Source organism: Amphiura filiformis, chromosome 3 (genome assembly GCF_039555335.1).
Source record: "Amphiura filiformis chromosome 3, Afil_fr2py, whole genome shotgun sequence".
Lineage (NCBI taxonomy): Eukaryota > Metazoa > Echinodermata > Ophiuroidea > Amphilepidida > Amphiuridae > Amphiura > Amphiura filiformis.
The window spans coordinates 2,934,906-2,953,647 of NC_092630.1; the positions used below are offsets into that span (position 1 = coordinate 2,934,906).

Below are 18,742 nucleotides of genomic sequence, written 5' to 3' on the forward strand. Positions count from 1 at the left end.
AATGTTTTGCCTATTAAAGGAAATAGAACTAACTCCAAAGGCAAGGAATATTTAAAGCGTTACGGTATCGTATTTCACATTATCTTTTTAATACCTGGTTTACCATTCTGATGGTATTCTGTGCGCTTTTCATTGAATCTCTGTGTAGGTGAATTGCTTTTAGAGTACTTGACTGAAATTATGAATGAACCGTATTGGTCATTTTTTTGACTAAGCACCCGTAATTGCACATGTCTAAAAGCATCTTGAGTAGGGACCCGGAGTAGGGATAGGCCTATATACCGGGGATTTAAAACATAGAAAATGTGTTTGCTAAACCATGGAAGTAAGGGGCTGTGCAATAATTATAAGCCCTGGGGGAGGATAAAATTGTTAAATTGGGTGCGGGGAAAGAAATTTTGGCAAGCCAAAAAGGGGGGGGGGAGCAGCATTTTTTGGCAAGCCGAGAGGGGATGCAAGCGATTAAATTGGGATCCCAAAAATGTGGCATGCGCAAGGCCAGGGGGGGGGGGCAAATAAATTTTGGCAGGCCGAGAGGAGGGGTGGCAAGCGATTTGCGAGCCGTTTGGAAATTTTACCCCCCCCCCCCCGGACTCATAATTATTGCACAGCCCCCAAGAGACATCGGCTGAACTAATAAAAATTCCTTTAAAAAATGAATATGGGCGCCCAATGTGAGCTTGGACGTGATATGGTGAATTCCATGGTGTGTAGATTTGGTATTATAATGATTTTTCTATGGAAGAGTAGAAGATGATCAAATGCAAGAGAAATGTGTTTGATTGGGAAAGGTGTTCTGACAATCCAAATATATACTTAGTCCCCCGCAGATGACCTGTAACAATTTTGGCGCAGAATTGTGATCGACATTACTTAAAGCAATATTATAACATTTTCAAAAAAAATAGATTAGCATTTCTTTGCCATAAAATGTTAGCTTTTACTGTCAGATATATCCCCTGTTATTTTTGAGCAGAACAACAACGGCAAAGCAAAGAAAATTGGAATTTACTACCAGCGCACGTGTCGCCAATACATACCACTCCTTCGGTCATGTTGTGGTACGACCCTTTGTTGTGTATATCACCGTCGCCCACGCCGCGTACATACTGTGTGTTATGAACATCGTGTATGCGTTCGACTAACGATTCCATCGTAATAATAAATGGCTGAATCAGCCTTTTATTCAAAATCTCTGATTTTGACAAAACTACAGCACCTAGAGTCTTGATTTTTGCAGGGTATATTGGTTTAATAAAGTACAATTTAATCGTGTAAAAAATGAATTAAAAAAATTCAGTGAGGGCGTCCTCCTCAGCAAATGTTATAATATGGCTTTAATTCACCTCGGATGACTTTGATTTGACATTCAACATCATTCGCGCGTACACCAATCATGTCCATAACAATTTAACTCTTACAACTTCCTGTCAACTCTCTAATTTAAAACTCTAAATTTCTGTGTGTTTGCCTTTTCTGTCTTGTACCAGTTAGTACACTGTGGTACACTACAGTTTTTTACAATTAAGATAAGCAAACATTGCTGGGTAAATAACAAGATTTAGTTACAAGCACATTAAATCAAAAAGACTGCATACTCAATCCATCTTGCATTTTCTGAATGAATTGAATTTATGAAATAAAGGGTAATGCATTATCCTTTACACCCAAATAATGTGTCCGAGGCAGTAAAAACGTAAATAATGGACGAGGCGCAGCCGAACCCATTATTTAAACGTTTTTACTGCCGAGGACACATTATTTGCGTGTAAAGGATAATGCTGCACCCTTTATTTCTATTTTATTACTATTCTATTACCAGAAAATAGTGCGATTTAAAGAGAAAATATCATTTTTTGGCACAAATGTTTGAAGTTGTTTACTTCAAGGTGGAGCGCGTACGCGTAAGTGACAGCGGGTATCGCGAAAATATTGCACGCGTAACCAAGCGTAATGCTGTGCGTAGAATGTGTTATGGCGCTTGACCCATTATTGCAGAATAATGGGCTCTCACGTGACGCGTTTTAACAAATCACAGTGCGCGATTTTGAATAATGGGTCGTAAGAGTAATAGAATGTCAAATAATGTCGTAAAAACTTTATTTGTGAACGGTTTTCATCGTTGACAAAACAAAATGTATGTTTAATATATATCAATTATTTCAATGAGAGCAGTTCCATTAACTTTCTTCCATAAATAATCACAGAGTAGGCCCATTATCTGTTTATAAAATAAGCGGTTTTTAATTGTATATTCAGATTTAATTAGCGTGCAATTATCATTATCAGTATTTACTCAAAAACATGGCCTTGCCCATGTTTACATTGTATAGTGACTGCCTTGTTTGATCTTAGGCCAATAAAAAAAATGAATTTTCAAAATTGGGTCGGTCGGCCATGGGATTTCTTCTTCTTTTTTTTTTTTTTTTTTTTTTTTATTACTAGCAAACTCTATAGGCCTACTGTTTGTATTAATTAAGGTTCAAAATATGAAAAATCAGACAATTTTGGTGTCAAAATGAATCAACTAACATAACATTACAAAACAACTAAAATGTTGAACACAAGTTCTAAAATAGGCCTACATTTTTTTTTACATCTTCAGAATGCAACAATTTGAAAATAGGGTCGGTATTCTTTTACAGTAAATAGAAAAAAAACACCCTTTTTCTGATTTCCAAAATGTAGGGCCTGTCGGTTGAGGGCAAGCAAACATCACATTACTCGTTGACTGCCGATAAAACGCCCAATAAAGACTTAGTCACCGGACCGCGCCGGCCAGTTAAAGTACATGCCCTATCACACCACTCCACACCATACATAAATTCTCCCAGTCACATTTCCCAAATATGAAATTTAAAAAGTCAAATTTTAATTTACTTCTTTTAAAGTTTGGCAGAGGCGGGGTTCGAACTCACGGCGCAACGCTTAGTAGGGGAGAGCGGGGAGTGTTCGCCCTAGGGGCAGGTTCGCCCACCCCTTGTTTCTCAGCAATGTGGCTATCTGGGAATTTGGTGATGGCAAAATTAGGTGACATAGGTCATTATAAACTTCTCATATTAGCTACGCGACATATAGGGACGTGTCCATCGAACTGCAGCCAAAACAAAAAAATTACACCAAAACGTAATTTTTTCTTGCATTCATAATGTTGTATTATCATTGATACATAAATACAGATGGTTTAATGGAAATCTGTATTGGGAACATATGGGATTTGTCAAAGATTTAATGCAGTTATAAACTTCTTATTCGATTTGTATTTTGCATACCCTGAAGAAAACAAAAATGTGCACAAGGGGCACGTTCGCCCTTTTGAGGATGGGGCATGTTCGCCCTATATCTTCCCCGGGCGGACTTACCCCAATCTGGAGGGCGGACCTGCCCCATCAGCGTATTATGCAAAATATTGATAATTATAACATTACACAAGGTAAAACTACTGAAAAGCATGTCTTTTAAAGTTATGTGGTATCAGTATTACTCATACCACCGTTTATGTCCTAATCCATAATCTCCCCGAAGTTGTAAACATGATACGTTTAAGCTCACTTTGGACCCCTACATTTTACCCTGACCCGACCCCTGCAACAAATTTAGTGACTCCACAGAAGAGAATGAATGCCCTGTATACTCTTGCTAAATGTTTGCATTGAATATGTTATTGTTATGCAATGTTTAAACCTTTTTTGTGATTAGGGCGAACTTACCCCACCATATGGGCGAACCTGCCCCAATATGGGGCAAGTTCGCCACTTTGCACAACTTTTTTGTTTGCTCTATCCTGTTGCTATTGTAAGGCCTATAGTTGTGGGATTGTGGCTGTATATAGCTAAGACATAGGGCTTTCACATGGGCTAATCAGCCCATCCCTAACCTTAAAATTGACATCGCTAGACTGGTCAGAAAAAAATAGGGCGAACACTCCCCGCTCTCCCCTACTCATGAGCCTAGCGCCTTAGACCACTCGGCTACTTGTCTTGCTGTTTATTCATTTGAAACTTATTTAAAAATATAATCGCTACCACGTGACAAGCAAAGACAGAAAACGTATTATATTTTGGAATTTTATCATTAATGTGTATTATAATAGAGCTACCATTATTTATATTGTTGAATTCTCAAGCGCATCATTTCGAATTGGGTTTTTATTCCTAAAGCCCGATACTGACTCCACCTGTACATTTTAATTTCATCGCGGGATGCTGAGATGTTTGAAAAGCATCGCAGCATCGCATACCGCTGCGAAGTGGAGTCAGGATCGGGCTTAATTCGAACCACCAGCATCCATGGTTCGATGTAGAGAGTCTTTCCTATTCAGAGGAAATATTGTAATTACACACCTTATTGCCTTTTAACAATAACCAATGACACTAGCACGTAATTCCAGTCAAGCACCAATCTTTAATCCTATTGTTGAAGAGGATAATAAGCTTATACTTATGTATAGCATTCGTAAAAAAGCTTAAGTCTTTGTTTGCTTTGGTTAAGTCCTGTTCAAGTGGTGGATTAACCACCATTTGATATTTAATAGGGGCCTACCAGCAATGTGGAAAAAAAGAAATAATGTAGTGCCAAAATAATGTACCCTTTTACGGAAGGAGCAAAGTTTAACAAGTTACAACTCCGCTTCTGCAGTACGAATGTCAGCGGCGAATGTCAGGTTATTATTTCCCAGTCTTGAAAAAAAATTGCAGGCAGAGGTGGGAATCGATCTCGGTACCTCCCGGTTAAAAAGCACTGTGCAAAACCACTAAGCCAACTAAATATCTGTCGTGAGATGCTTGACATTAATCTTTGATATTGCTGAATGGAACAAATCGCGGAATTAAATCAGTAATAAAAGAAGTAGATTCTTATTTAGCGGCCAAATTGGATAAAAGGGGAAATATTTGTCCCTGCTCTAAAGAAAATATAGGTTAGAAAATTATCAAATAAATTAAAATTAAAAATTGAGACTTTATATTTATTTATTTCACAAGGCGGCATTTTCACAGACAAACACTGTATACGCTAAAAACTCGACCCTCATTACTAGATGATGGCATAGCTCAGTGTTAGAGCATCAGACTGGTAATGTTAATATCGTTGGTTCGAATCCGCCTGCCAGCAATGGTTATTATGATTTTAATGCTACGCTACAATTTGTTCAATTTTTTTCATTTATTTATTTATTTATTCATTCATTCATTCATTCATTCATTCATTCATTCATTCATTCATTCATTCATTCATTCATTCATTCATTCATTCATTTATTTATTTAAATAATTTGATATATTTGAAAGGGGTATTTGAGCAATTTGAAATTTTTACCCCGTATAATCCTATGGGGTCATTTTGAACCCACCCCCTCCCAAATTGCCAAAAGTTTAAATCATACATAATGATCAGTACGTCAATCATGAGTGAACACCGGTTGGTCACTGCATTTATTTGGGAATGGGTAGGCACTGCAGCCTGATTCACCATCCACAACATGATAATGTGTGCACATGCTACATTATATACACTTGTAGGCCTATGTTGTTGTTGGTGTATAAGTAATGAGCCTTGCAATTGAAATGCCTCAAGCTTTTAATCCGATATGCAGATTATCTATTTGTTTTCATGAATTGGAAGACATTCTTTGATGTATTACTGAGCTCAATGATCTGAAATTACTGGAGTGTGAGGTCAGCATAGTAGGCCTATTTTATTAACAGAAAGTATAGACCACTTGGCATGTGACGTCATTGCCCGGCAGTATGCGCGCGCATTATGGCAATTTCAATTGTTCTTTGCCCTGCAGTGTGCGTACGCATCATAGTCTGCTAAGGGCACGTGCATTTTAAATCGCCCGCCACATTTCATATAGTACAGGAAAGCTATTGAACAGTGTAGCGGCTTGTTCGAGCATATCGATAGACGAGTCCCTCGCCTTTGTTGATAAACAGTGATGTCAAGTGGTCTATAGAGGCCCTGCATGAAATTATCGATTGGCTCCAAACAAAGGATTTGAGCCGGTGTCCTTCACCGTAGTTATGGCGGAGTGCAGTCCATTCAATCAAATGTTGTCATCAACCTATTTGATTGCAATCATGCTTTGTTGAATGCATTTGAGTAGTCCGCCATATTTACGGGATGATATGTCACATGCAAGGCCTCTATTCTCCAAATTCATTTCCTAATGTATGTGAGAATGATACAATAATGACATGATGAACATAGTCATTGATGCATCAGTTTTAAAATAGACTAGGCGGTTACCATATTTGGCGGTTCTCGGCTGGGCGCGATTACCAGGCTGATGGTGACATGTCCATAGGGGAGAGCGGGGAGTGTTCGCCCTATTTTTTTCTGACCAGCCTAGCGATGTCAATTTTAAGGTTAGGGATGACCTGATTAGCCCATGTGAAAGCCCTATGTCTTAGCTATATATGGCCACAATCCCAGAACTATAGGCCTTACAATAGCAACAGGATGAAGCAAACAAAAAAGTTTTTTAAAGTGGCGAACTTGCCCCATATTGGGGCAGGTTCGCCCATATGGTGGGGTAAGTTCACCCTAATCACAAAAAAGGTTTAAACATTGCATAACAATAACATATTCAATGCAAACATTTAGCAAGAGTGTACAGGGTATTCATTCTCTTCTGGGAAGTCACTAAATTTGTTGCAGGGGTCGGGTCAGGGTAAAATGTAGGGGTCCAAAGTGAGCTTAAACGTATCATGTTTTACAACTTCGGGGAGATTATGGATTAGGACATAAACGGTGGTATGAGTAATACAGATATCACATAACTTTAAAAAAACATGTTTTCAGTAGTTTTACCTTGTTTAATGGTTTAATTATCAATATTTTGCATAATACGCTGATGGGGCAGGTCCGCCCTCCAGTTTGGGGTAAGTCCGCCCGGGGAAGATATAGGGCGAACAAGCCCCATCCTCAAAAGGGCGAACGAGCCCCTTGTGCACATTTTTGTATTTTCTTCGGGGTATGCAAAACACAAATCGAATAAAGAGTTTATAACTGCATTAAATCTTTGACAAATCCCATATGTTCCCAATACAGATTTCCATTAAAACCATCTGTATTTATGTATTAATGATAATACAACATTATGAATGCAAGAAAACATTACGTTTTGGTGTAATTTTTTTGTTTTGGCTGCAGTTTGATGAACACGTCCCTATATGACGCTTAGCTAATATGAGAAGTTTATAATGACCTATGTCACCTAATTTTGCCATCACCAAATTCCCTGATAGCCGTAGTGCTGAGAAACAAGGGGTGGGCGAACCTGCCCCTAGGGCGAACACTCCCCGCTCTCCCCTACATGTATGACAGTTTTTACTAATTTGACCTCAGATGACCCCTGGCGACCCCAAAATGACCTTCCAAAAATTTGGCTCTAAATGTTGACTGTACCCACCAAGTTTCATGCCCATACGACAGTTTTAGTAATTTGACCTCAGATGACCCCTGGGTGACCTTGGATGACCCCAAAATGATCTAAACTTATAACTCTAAATGTTGACTGTACCCACCAAGTTTCATGCCCATATATAAGTTTTTACTAATTTGACCTCAGATGACCCGTGGTGACCTTGGATGACCCCAAAATGACCATAAAAAAATGTTGTTTTAAATGTTGACTGTACCTACCAAGTTTCATGCCCATACGACACTTTTTAGTAATTTGACCTCAGATGACCCCTGGGAGCGGACCCCGGTGTCAGATTACTTTAAAACGAACATAAACATCTTCTTGACAGGACAGAACTACACCCACCCACCGAGTTTGAGCCCCGTACGACCTAGTCTCATGCCCATATGACAGTTTTTAGTCATTTGACCTCAAATGACCCCTGGGAGGGGGCCCCGGGGTCGGATGACTTAACGAACATAAACTTCTTCTTGCCAGGACAGAACTACACCCACCCACCGAGTTTGAGCCCCGTACGACCTAGGACGGCCTCACATTAGCAGTCACAGACAAAACCTAAATCTATACAGAATATAGGGTACCTGCAGGTAATATGGGACCATTAAGGACGTTTAGCTTATTTGCATAAAAACTAAAGAAGATATGCCTACAAGAGATTGTTATGATGAACAACCTGTCCTTTAAGATTAATAAAACAGGCAATGTTACCTTGTTTTTATGTTTGTTTGGACGCTATGACGTCAAAATGACGTCATCGTCAAGTGTCCATATTACCTGCATGTGCAGGTAATATGGGACACTGTGTTATCTCTATGGTGAAAATCAAAAAGTTCAGAAAATCACTCTTTTGTTCTAAAAACATTTTTGTTACATGATTTTGAATCTTAAATGCAAATTTCTACAAGAAAATTCAATTTTCTAAATAGTTTTGCTTTTCGCATTGACAATGCACACAATTTCCTATGTGTCCCATATTACCTGCACCCATTCAGTTAAAAATCAAAGAAAATAATCATTTATAAAAGGAAAGTGCCACTTGTCAGTGGAATTTTACCTGCTGATAAGCTTAACCCATCACCTAAAGATCATAAAAATGACAAATGCCCCCTCAGTACCAGAGTTTTTGGATACACAATCATAAAATGTGACGTCATTGATTTTATATCAGGCCAAAAAAAACGACATAATTTTTTGGGCAATTTCACTCTTTTTGGCATTGATTTCCAAGAGTTTGATACACAGACTCCAAAACTGCATTTCTAGAAGCACAATTGATGTCTCTAAACACTTAACAAATCAACTTAAAGTGTTTACCTTCTCTAAGCTACTTTTTGTTAAAATGAAAACAGGTGTCCCATATTACCTGCTGTCCCATATTACCTGCACCTACCCTATCCATTACTCGTCTCGAAAGAGCTCAAAATAAATAACTTAGACAATTTTCTTGATGTCCTTTAACATGTTTCCATAGTTAACCATCGTTAGCCATGGATATCTATGCTGTAGAACTGACCGGTGACTAAGTCCGATTTATTGGGACGTTTATCGACCATCAACGAGTAATGATTTTTTTGCCTTATGGTCAACTTGCACTATAGGATCCACATTCCACAACATGCGCATCTATCAACACACGGTTCTTTAACCCCAATACATTGTGTACATTCATTGAATGACTTTGGGTACAAAAACTCATACTCTGCAAATTAGGTAAAATTTTGCACTATGATTGTTTATTTGAGGTTATTGGACTATGCCATTGAGATTAATAGGCTATTGTAGTCCATAGTGTTGGTCACCGTCTATCGGGATCTAAGAGGTCGGTGTGTCATGGTTTATATAAATCAATTTATAGTCAACATCAGCCTGCATCTCGTCGGAACTAAATTCTCTCTTGGGTAGGCCTTGTGCTCGGACCCGCGCTGGTCCAGGAAAAATTGGTTTCATAGCGCCATCTGACGTTGATCATAACATTTGACACGTGCTAAAAATAGCTCAATTCGACCGGTCTGTCTGGGAAATAATAACTAAACATAGCTGCTCAAAACGTCAATAATCAATTTTATTTTCACCTTTAGTGTAAAGATATTGTATTTATTGTCTTATATATATTTGTTTAAAGTTAACTTATATATTTATAATTCCTATTATAATCAAATGTGTTTTTTGTTTTAAAACTTATTATGAACATTATAAAATGAGTAGCATCATCTCAACGGTGGTTAGGCGTCACAATCAAAACAAATCTTGTAAAAATAATTGACAGGGGCGAATCTACCCTGACGGCTGTGACCTCCCAAATTTTTGGTTGCCCTGTTTTCTGTTTTTCGGAGGAAATAAGCACAAAATCGACTGCAAAAGCGAACGGTCAGTCTGGCTTCAGATTCTAGAAGTATGAGAGTTCGGTTTTATGACCACAGGAATACCAGGGATCAACTTCAGAACTTCAATAAGAGAAGGTAGGATCAATAAGACAATAATCATGATAATAAATTTATAAAGCTTACAGTTACACACTGCATGCAATTGCATCATGAACATTAAAATTAGCTGATTTGTTTGTTTCTTTTGAAAAGGGCATAATTAGTACAACAAGTCATACCTAGAATATTTTCTCAATTTGAATTTTATCCTTTCTATTCTAGCCTAGGGCAGGCATGTATTATACTTATAGTATAGGTCTACTTGTATACCGCCGTTCTTCCGTGAATGAACGGCGGTCTACTAAAAAGCGTCGCTATAATTCACCAGTGAATGTTGTTGGTTTTCACTCATTGTTCAAAATGTGACATGTACAACAAATACAGCCCCCGAAATGGTCTACTTTTAGCAACCCTTAACTCCGAAACAGTTTTTGAGTTTAGTCAAAGTTAAAAATGCGATCCCCAACCCTTTGCTTACCTTTGGAAGAATTTGTAGTAATCTCCGTGTTGAAAAATGTCCGGTACTTGCCCGGTACAAACATAGAAATGGCCACATTGCTTCAGTCCTGGTAATGAATATTTCTTCCGTAATCCAATGGTTCCAACGTGGGCGTCACAATGATAGTCTCCTACACAACCAGATTGTGTCTGCTGAGTAGTACTAAATTAGAGAGGCGCTAATTCGATCGCTATTTAAGTGAGGACAGCGTGAGCTCTGTACCTGCGTAAGAGTCTGTTCGACAAAGGTGATTGTGAATATGTAATGATATGAATGAGCTATGTGACGTAGCTACGAAAAGGATGATTGACAGCGCCGTATATGTATGTTCAGCGAGGTCATGTCACACTTCCAATTCCGGTGTGACATGTCCAGAACTCCAATACATTTTCGGAAGCGACAGACAAATTGCAGAACAGCGTGCAAATTTAAGCTTCCTGTAATATCTATTGCACATAACATACGAAGTCACAAACTTACAAACTTCAATATGAACTTCAAATGATAGGCCTACACCAGACCAGCTGTTTAATCATTACCGATCCTTCAGAACGTTTTACTCTTTGCAGCTGTTTGATGTAAAATGCGACTTCGCTATCTCCATTTTCCCTATCGAAACGTCAGGTGTTGTTTACAATTTTGCGGAAATGTGGGAAATCGCCAGGCCTTCTTCTGGAAATGCGCAAGGCATTGTGGGAAATTGTCAGATCTGCGCACGTTGTGTAGCCTAAGTTCCTTGGCCCTGATCTCGAAACAATAAACATGGCGGAATAAAATGACCGTGCGTAAGCAATAAAGGGACTGGTGGATCAAACCTATGTAACTCATCGGTCTGACAAGGTCAGGTCATTACGCATCATCAGAGATGGTAAATACGTCATCTGCTTAATTATTCATAGCTACGCTTGAACCACTGGAGAGCAAGCGTGAGGTCTGGACACTTTTCGTGTTCTGGACACAAATTTGTCATAAATATATTGGCGATGTCCAGTATTTAAGGGCACTTTTACATACAGGTACGTTTGCTTGTGATAGCGTAGATTCGATAGCTGTACAAATTGTACAAAATATCAATTTCATACTGACCTCAAATTGTTTACAAAAATATTTTGGTCCACACGTTGTGATTGTATTCCGTTGTTCGACGTACATGTACCGTATATGGTTCATTGGGCGGAGCCATAAATGCCCATATTAGGCTGTTGTTGTGCAGACGTCACACTCTGTGAATGGTAAAACCAGCATTAGAACCGCCATTTTAACATGTGAGTTCTACTCTTCAGAAAAATTACTTTTGTTGACGTTTTATATCAAACAATTTTCGATAACGGGTCATACTAGGATTTCAATTTTTTATTAATGAAGGTATGTAGTTTTGAGGAATAACACGGGAAGTTTTGAGTTTTATTTCAACTGGTGGTCTAGGAAGGTGAGTGCCGGAGGTGAGTGAATTCGTGAATGAGGTTTTCATGTTTCAACGATCCGATAGTAGGATACGAAACGTAGGCTAAAAATGTCTTACGCATGCGCGGTGGTGTTCTTGAAAATTGAAATCATCTACATGTAGAAACGCTTCATTCGCTGGTATCATTTCAGGCTGTCTTGGCACGAGTAGGCATGCTACATGTAGGTATGACAGGGTTCGAGGTTTGAGTACGGTTTCACTGCCAAATGTGTGAAAAAAATATTTAGGTGTGAAGAATACTTCTAAAAATGAGCATATATATAGTATTTCTAAGGTAAAAATGTCTGAATTTTCAATTTTTCTAACTTAGAATACTGTATCTTAAGTCGTTTTTTGGGTTAAACATGGATTTATGGCCATTTTTTACTGAAAATGACCAGTTTTAGGTGAAAAAAAAATTCACCATTAATTTTGAATCCCTAATATTTTCTACTATATAGATAAATGTTGTCTTTCTCTGTTATTTTGTATTACCTGATGGTTTATTTGTTCACATAAAACTGTTTTTAATTGATTTCATTGCTTACTTTGTATACCATACCGGATAAAGTGGAACTTGAAAGTGAAAAACAAAGCCCAAAAACGGCCATTTAGAGAGATTTGTATCTTAGTTTTAGCCATAAAATTTGATCTAAAGGGTTAGAGACCTCATTAACCCCTCATTTTAATGATATTTCAATTTGACACACACTGGTAATAATTTTAACTTCCTTCAAAAAAGAAAAATTGAAGAAAATTGCAAAAATGTTACCCCTACCCTAAGCGTGAAAAAAATATGGCAAATTGTAAAACATACTTCGTAAAAACTTATGGAGGTACAGCTCTGAACAGTTGATCGATTGTGCACTCTACCAATCCCCACAATCGATTAGATTTGTGGAATGATGCCATGTATACTTTTTTCAAAATAATTTTTTTTACGACTCAGATTTTGCCCCATTTTGATGTTCACACCATTTTATAAATATATAGGAATACAGGGGCCTCAGTACCAACATCATTTCATTTTCATACATGATAACAGTGTTTAAGCAGTCTTTATAGTTTGTTTAACATATTTATAGATTCAAAACAACTTTAACTGAAGTAATAATGCTCTGTAACTTTTTTTAAATACAGTTGTGTTCCAAGTAGACTCCCAGGATTGGTTAACATTTTCATATTATATTCTTCGTAAAAACAACATGCGCTTAGAATTTGTTACATATCTTTAAAATGGTGATACCCTGTGTATTAAAAAGTTCAGAAATGGACTCAGCACAAAATTCTAGGCCAGAAAACATGTATAATGTTATGATAACATGAACTTCATTTTTCCCCCATTTTGGCAGTAAAACCGTACTCAAACCTCGAACCCTGTCGTATGACTGATCATCATGCTGTTTAAAAGTTAATACTGTAAGATGTGTGTCAATTACGATGTCATGATGATGATTAGTCCGAATAATCAGACCCAGAACAAAATATTAATTTCTGACATGATCCTGTACTGGGTCTGAACTGTTTCCATATGAAATCTTGATGGCAAATTGGACAATAGAAGCACATGGTTCTACGTGACAGCTTTTTAATCCCTATTCATGTTACGTGAATCACGCTATTGTGGACCATGCTTCTGATACTTGAGTGTTTGGACAAGCGGAACGGTCTTTTGTCTACCTCTGTTTGTAAACAAACCAGGAGGTCGAAATCGTCGGCGTAATAGTACGGCACTAGATGATGATATTGTAATGCTTTGACGCAGAACCAGATGGGCAAAATGGACAAGGATGGGCAAAATGGACAAGGATGAGCAAATAAACGTAGACAACAGACAAATGGAGCTAAAAGAGATGAATGGTGTTATCTATCAATAGTAAAACATATTTATTCAGCAAATATATACCTCAACAAAATCAACCTCTCTAGATATGAATGTATGTCCAGTCTCTTAAATCCTATTGGTCATCAATGCAGTACAGAAAAATAATATGTGTTAAAAGAAAGGGCTCCAACTGAAAAGTTGCCTAACTGAGAGGGGGACGGAATGAAAGTCCGCCCTCTAGGCCAGGCAACATCATAACTCCAACTAGGCAATCAGAAGGTGGAGGAGTTAACCACCGAGTTTTCCTGTCTCCATCCTGCGCAGTGCGTTTCCCTTTCGCTGCATTTCTATGTGCCGAAAAGGTGACACAAAAGCTATCAGGAGAGAGGAACACAATGGGACCTAAGAAACAATCAGTGCTAATTTGGATAATTATTTAGTTTCCTGTTAAAGATTTTGAAAAGGTGTAGTAAGCTTACCAAGTTGTCCACATGGTCTTAAATTGCGTCAATAATTGGCGAAAATCTGGATTGGAAACCTGGAAGTGAACCAGAAGTCAGTGTTTGTAGTTCATAGTTCGTCATTTTAGCGTGAGTTTTAAGTTTTCCTAATGATTTTAATGGGAATTATCGTTCTAAAATTGACCTTGAATAAACGCCCCCCTTGGGGAAATGTAACGCCCCCGGGGGCGTTTATTTGACGAAATACGGTCATTAATTATTTTGAAATTTTGGACACAGGCGGTAAACAGGAAACTAACAATCAAGTGCGAAGGGCCTAAGAAGATGACAATGCAAAACAAGGGATAGTTTGGTTTCTATATATATGAAATAGAAAAAGATCGAAAGTACGCCATGCCAGGATCTGCGCCCTATGCTGAACACTGAAACAAACAAGTCAGATGCGTCCCGAAGCTGTCAATCATGTGTCCAGGGTCTCACACGTTGGTCCAAGGTCAGTGACTTTGCAGAATGTGTAGTCACGGTCAAGCTTAAATATTACATTATTTATCAATAATATCAAGGAAAGCCAGAAAAGGTAGAGAGACACCTGTAGGCCAGAGCATTTCAATATCATAATACTAATCACAGCGTTTCCGTCCGCCCGCGCTATTGCGTTCGCGCGGTGCACTGTCGCATGCTCGCCGTGCGCTATCAACAGGAGTGTGCGCGGAGTACAGTGCGCGCATCAGATGGCATTACAGTGTGACTAACAGGTGCATCTCATCGGACCAATAGGCCTAGGCCTATTTTCAACACATATTTCAATACGGAACACTTGCATATATAGGCCTATTTCAGCAGAATATGACTATATCCAGGGTCCTCCAGAATGGTTATCATAAAAATAATCAGTTATGGTAAGGCCTATATCAGCGTTTGCATTCACGTATCTCCCGATTGATTTCATTACTTTAGTAACGGCCTACATCCACGTCCAGATACTTATTTCGGGTCCTCCAATGTGGTAGCAGGACAGGGCTTGGAAGAGACGAATGATGGGTTTCCAGATTATGGGTAGGCCTACCGAACTACCGAAGTAAGCATCACAGCTACAAAACAAACAGAGTGAAAGTAAAATTGTGTTCAGTTGGGTCTTGATCATTGAGAGATGCATTTCATAGTACTTTAAAAGGTCAGGACAGGTATAACGGGTGTTGGGTAATATTAAACCTATCACGAGAATCGCCCGACCCGAGAACCGCGAAATATATAGCTATATATATGACAAAAAAATTAAAGTTTCAAAAAATGAAATATAAATTTGATATCACTGGAAAGCCCTTTAGAATAACTTTCCAATGACACCAAAAACTATCTTCTATCATAGTTCTATGACCTTTATTAACCGAGTTATGGCAATTTAAGTATTCTTCAATTGGTCATATTTGCAGCTATTAGGTATATTCGTCTCAGATGTATATAAACTAATTAGGGCACCAGATTTGAATTGTGACTGTTCTGACCCATTTTGAAGCCAAATCTAAAAGATGTAACTTTCTTATTTCTGATTCCTTTTTAAAAAGCTTGATGTCATTGTAAAGCTGAAAGAATGCCGAATAAGACCAAGACACTTATTTTTAGTTTCTGCCCCCTCCCTTCAGTGCTTGTTCCCTCTCCTGTCAGTGCTTTTCCCCCCACATGAAAGTGTCTTGGACACTATATACAGAAATAAAAATTTCAAATGCACAGAAATAGATGTCAAATATGACTGAGTACAGACAAAGAAAAAGAAAGAACGAAGGAACAAAAGAATGGAAAAGGAAGGAAGGAATGAAGAAAGAATGGAAGAAAGAAAGAAATAGAAAGAAAAGAACGAACTAGAGAAAGAAAGGAGAAAGGAAAGAAAGAAGTAGAAAAAAAAAAAAGAAAGAAAGAGAGAAAAGAAAGAAAAAAAAAAAATAAAGAAGAGGAATAAAAAGAAAAGAAAGGAAGAAAGAGAAAGGAAGAAAGAAAAGAAAAGAATTTCTTTATAAAAATTATATATAAAATTATTTATTTGTTTTTATTTTATTATAATTAATTTTAATTTTATTTTTTTAAATATTATTTTGTCATTTTAATATTTTTTGTCATCTGTCAATCAAACTCAAGCACAGTTTGTTTACAAGTGCTGTGATGATTACTTGCTGAACGCGGCGGTATAACCGTGCGCCTTATTGTTAATTTTGCACCTTCAAACACACAAACCATCTCAAAAGTTAGGTCTTTGTAGTAGGAAACTTTTTTTCGTGAAGGGCTCCTGAAGGCACCTTGTCAACAATGCCTAGAAATGTTGCTTTTTGTCTTGTAAAAGTATGTAATGTTTGACCCCATCCGTGACCCAGGGGTCACGTTATAGAGGTCAAAGGTTAAATCACTGACATGCTTGGATTGGGCTTAAACTGGATAGTATTAACCATTGTGACACTCTAAACACGAGAAAAATGCATTGTGACACGATCTGGTCCATGGGGGCCAAAGGCGGCAAATTTGAAACCGAGATAAAGGTAATATGGAGTAAAAAACAATAAAATACATAAGAAAATAGACATCAAAAAACTTCATAACTTTAGAACCAAGTATGCTAGACATTTGGATTTTTCAGTAAATGATAGCCTATTGTATGTATAATGTAATAATTACAGTAACTCAATTTTCAAAAATGCCTCCTTTGGCCCCCATGGACCAGATCGTGTCACATTTAATAACATTTGTGACCCAGGAATCAAGTTATAAGGGGTCAAAGGTCATATTTTAAAATTGGTCCAATCGAGCTCAAATTCAACAGGAAGGATTCTTATGACATTCTAAGCATCTTAATAATATTTATGACCCCAAAGGTCAAAGTTTAGGCAGCTTGTACGGTGTACCCAGATTCTAATGACTCTAGTTTTAAATTGTGGTGTTCCACAAAGGTCTATAATTGGCCCCAGGGTTTTTACTGTGTATGCACAACATGTAGTTTCCATTATTCATCGTCATGGGCTAAATTTTCATATTTATGCTGATGAGGTTCAGATATACATGGTCCAAAGGACTTGCTGACATCACCACTAATGATTTACGTGCTGGTACAGTGGTATTGATAATGAAAAAAAACTAAACAATATCGATGAGATATCCACAAAATTATGATGAAGGTGTTTTCAACATAAATCCATTTAGGTGGCTGTGTTCTCTCAGACATGCTCATAGTAAAGATATAAGTATACATTTTAATTAAAGGCAAGACATCAATAAATCTAAATACAGATTTGGTGTAAAAACAACAATTATGAAGAAAATCCCAAAGAAGTGAATTTTTGGCAATTTTGGTACATCATAATAAAAAACACTCTTTCAGAAAAAGTTTTCTTAATCTTGAGTTGAGGCTCCATTCCAAAAACTGTTTTTTTGTTTATTTTTTGTGTGTGATATAATTGGCCTTATTTTTGAGATATTGACCAAGGATACATCAAAGTGAACCTTTTAAAATTCACAAATGCCTATTTGCACAAAATGATGCCTAAAATCGGAAATAGACCAAAATATAAAAAAAATGAGAAAACGGTTTCAATCATGCTTTTTACAATGAGCATAATTACTTACCTATAGATGAGATGACTTCTGACGTCAATGCCTGGCAGTATGCGCACGCATCATCACAATTTCCATTGTTTTTGCCTGGCAGTATATGCGCGCAAGATCATATTTTGTTCAGGGCTCACGCTTTTAAAACTCCGCCACATCACAATAAGGCTATTGAACAGTGTAGTGGTTGCATGGGGTTCACTCAAGCATATACCCGGGGATATACCAGTCCCTTGCCTTTGTTGATAAACATTGAGGTCAACTCATCTATATAGATGCTGTATTTATTGAGTTATTGAGTACCTAAATCATCATTTTATTGAGAAAATGAACATTGAAATAATGGCTGTTGAAGTTTAAAGTGGTCACATTTTGCACTTTCATCGAATCTCACAGAAGAATGCGGCAGTTCTCATTTTTCTACCATTACGTGAACATCGGGTAAATCCACAGACCCTTGAGAAGTTTGAGTTAAATCCATTCATAACTTGATATTTAAATCAAGGGAATGAACTTCAAAAAACTCACATTTTACCAGCTAAAACAGAGCCATTTGACCACTAGGTTTTTGTGAAATCTGAAGCGTTGTTGAGCGTGTACCCCACTGGTACAACAAAGATTTTCTTTCCTTTTAAATTGCGAACATGAATGAAATAGTGAAATAAAATCAACAAAATAGTGCAGTTTGAGTGTGCTAACCTGGATTTTCTTTCCTTGTATATAAAAAAAAGCGCAATTTAGCAAAAGAAACAATGTCTAGAGTACACAGCCGTGTAAAACATAGGGTATATTCCAAGGTGTCTTCCAGATTGGGTCCCAGAATCTTTATGCACAAAATAGATACTAGTTGACATCAGGTCAACAACGTCTCTACATTATATGGACTGAGATAAATTTCTTCTGTAGTTAAAGGTGATAAGAAAGGTAAGATACATTGATCACTGGAATTATGAGTTCATTCAGTGGACACACTTGGATCTCCCACCCCTAAGAAAATCATCACTCGGTCACCATATAGTGGAAGGTCGTCATCGATGTTTTCTGAAATTCAGGGAGAGTCTTGATGACAG

At 37.6% G+C, this 18,742-nt stretch overlaps 1 protein-coding gene across 1 annotated transcript in view; it reads left to right on the forward strand.

The window, feature by feature from the left end:
- Window positions 1-9,676: 9,676 nt before the first annotated feature.
- LOC140147874 (uncharacterized) overlaps window positions 9,677-18,742 on the forward strand; it is a 97,881-nt gene continuing 88,815 nt past the window's right edge. Inside the window, 1 exon segment of the mRNA XM_072169651.1 lies at window positions 9,677-9,888. The gene's annotated coding sequence lies outside the window, so the exon portion shown is untranslated.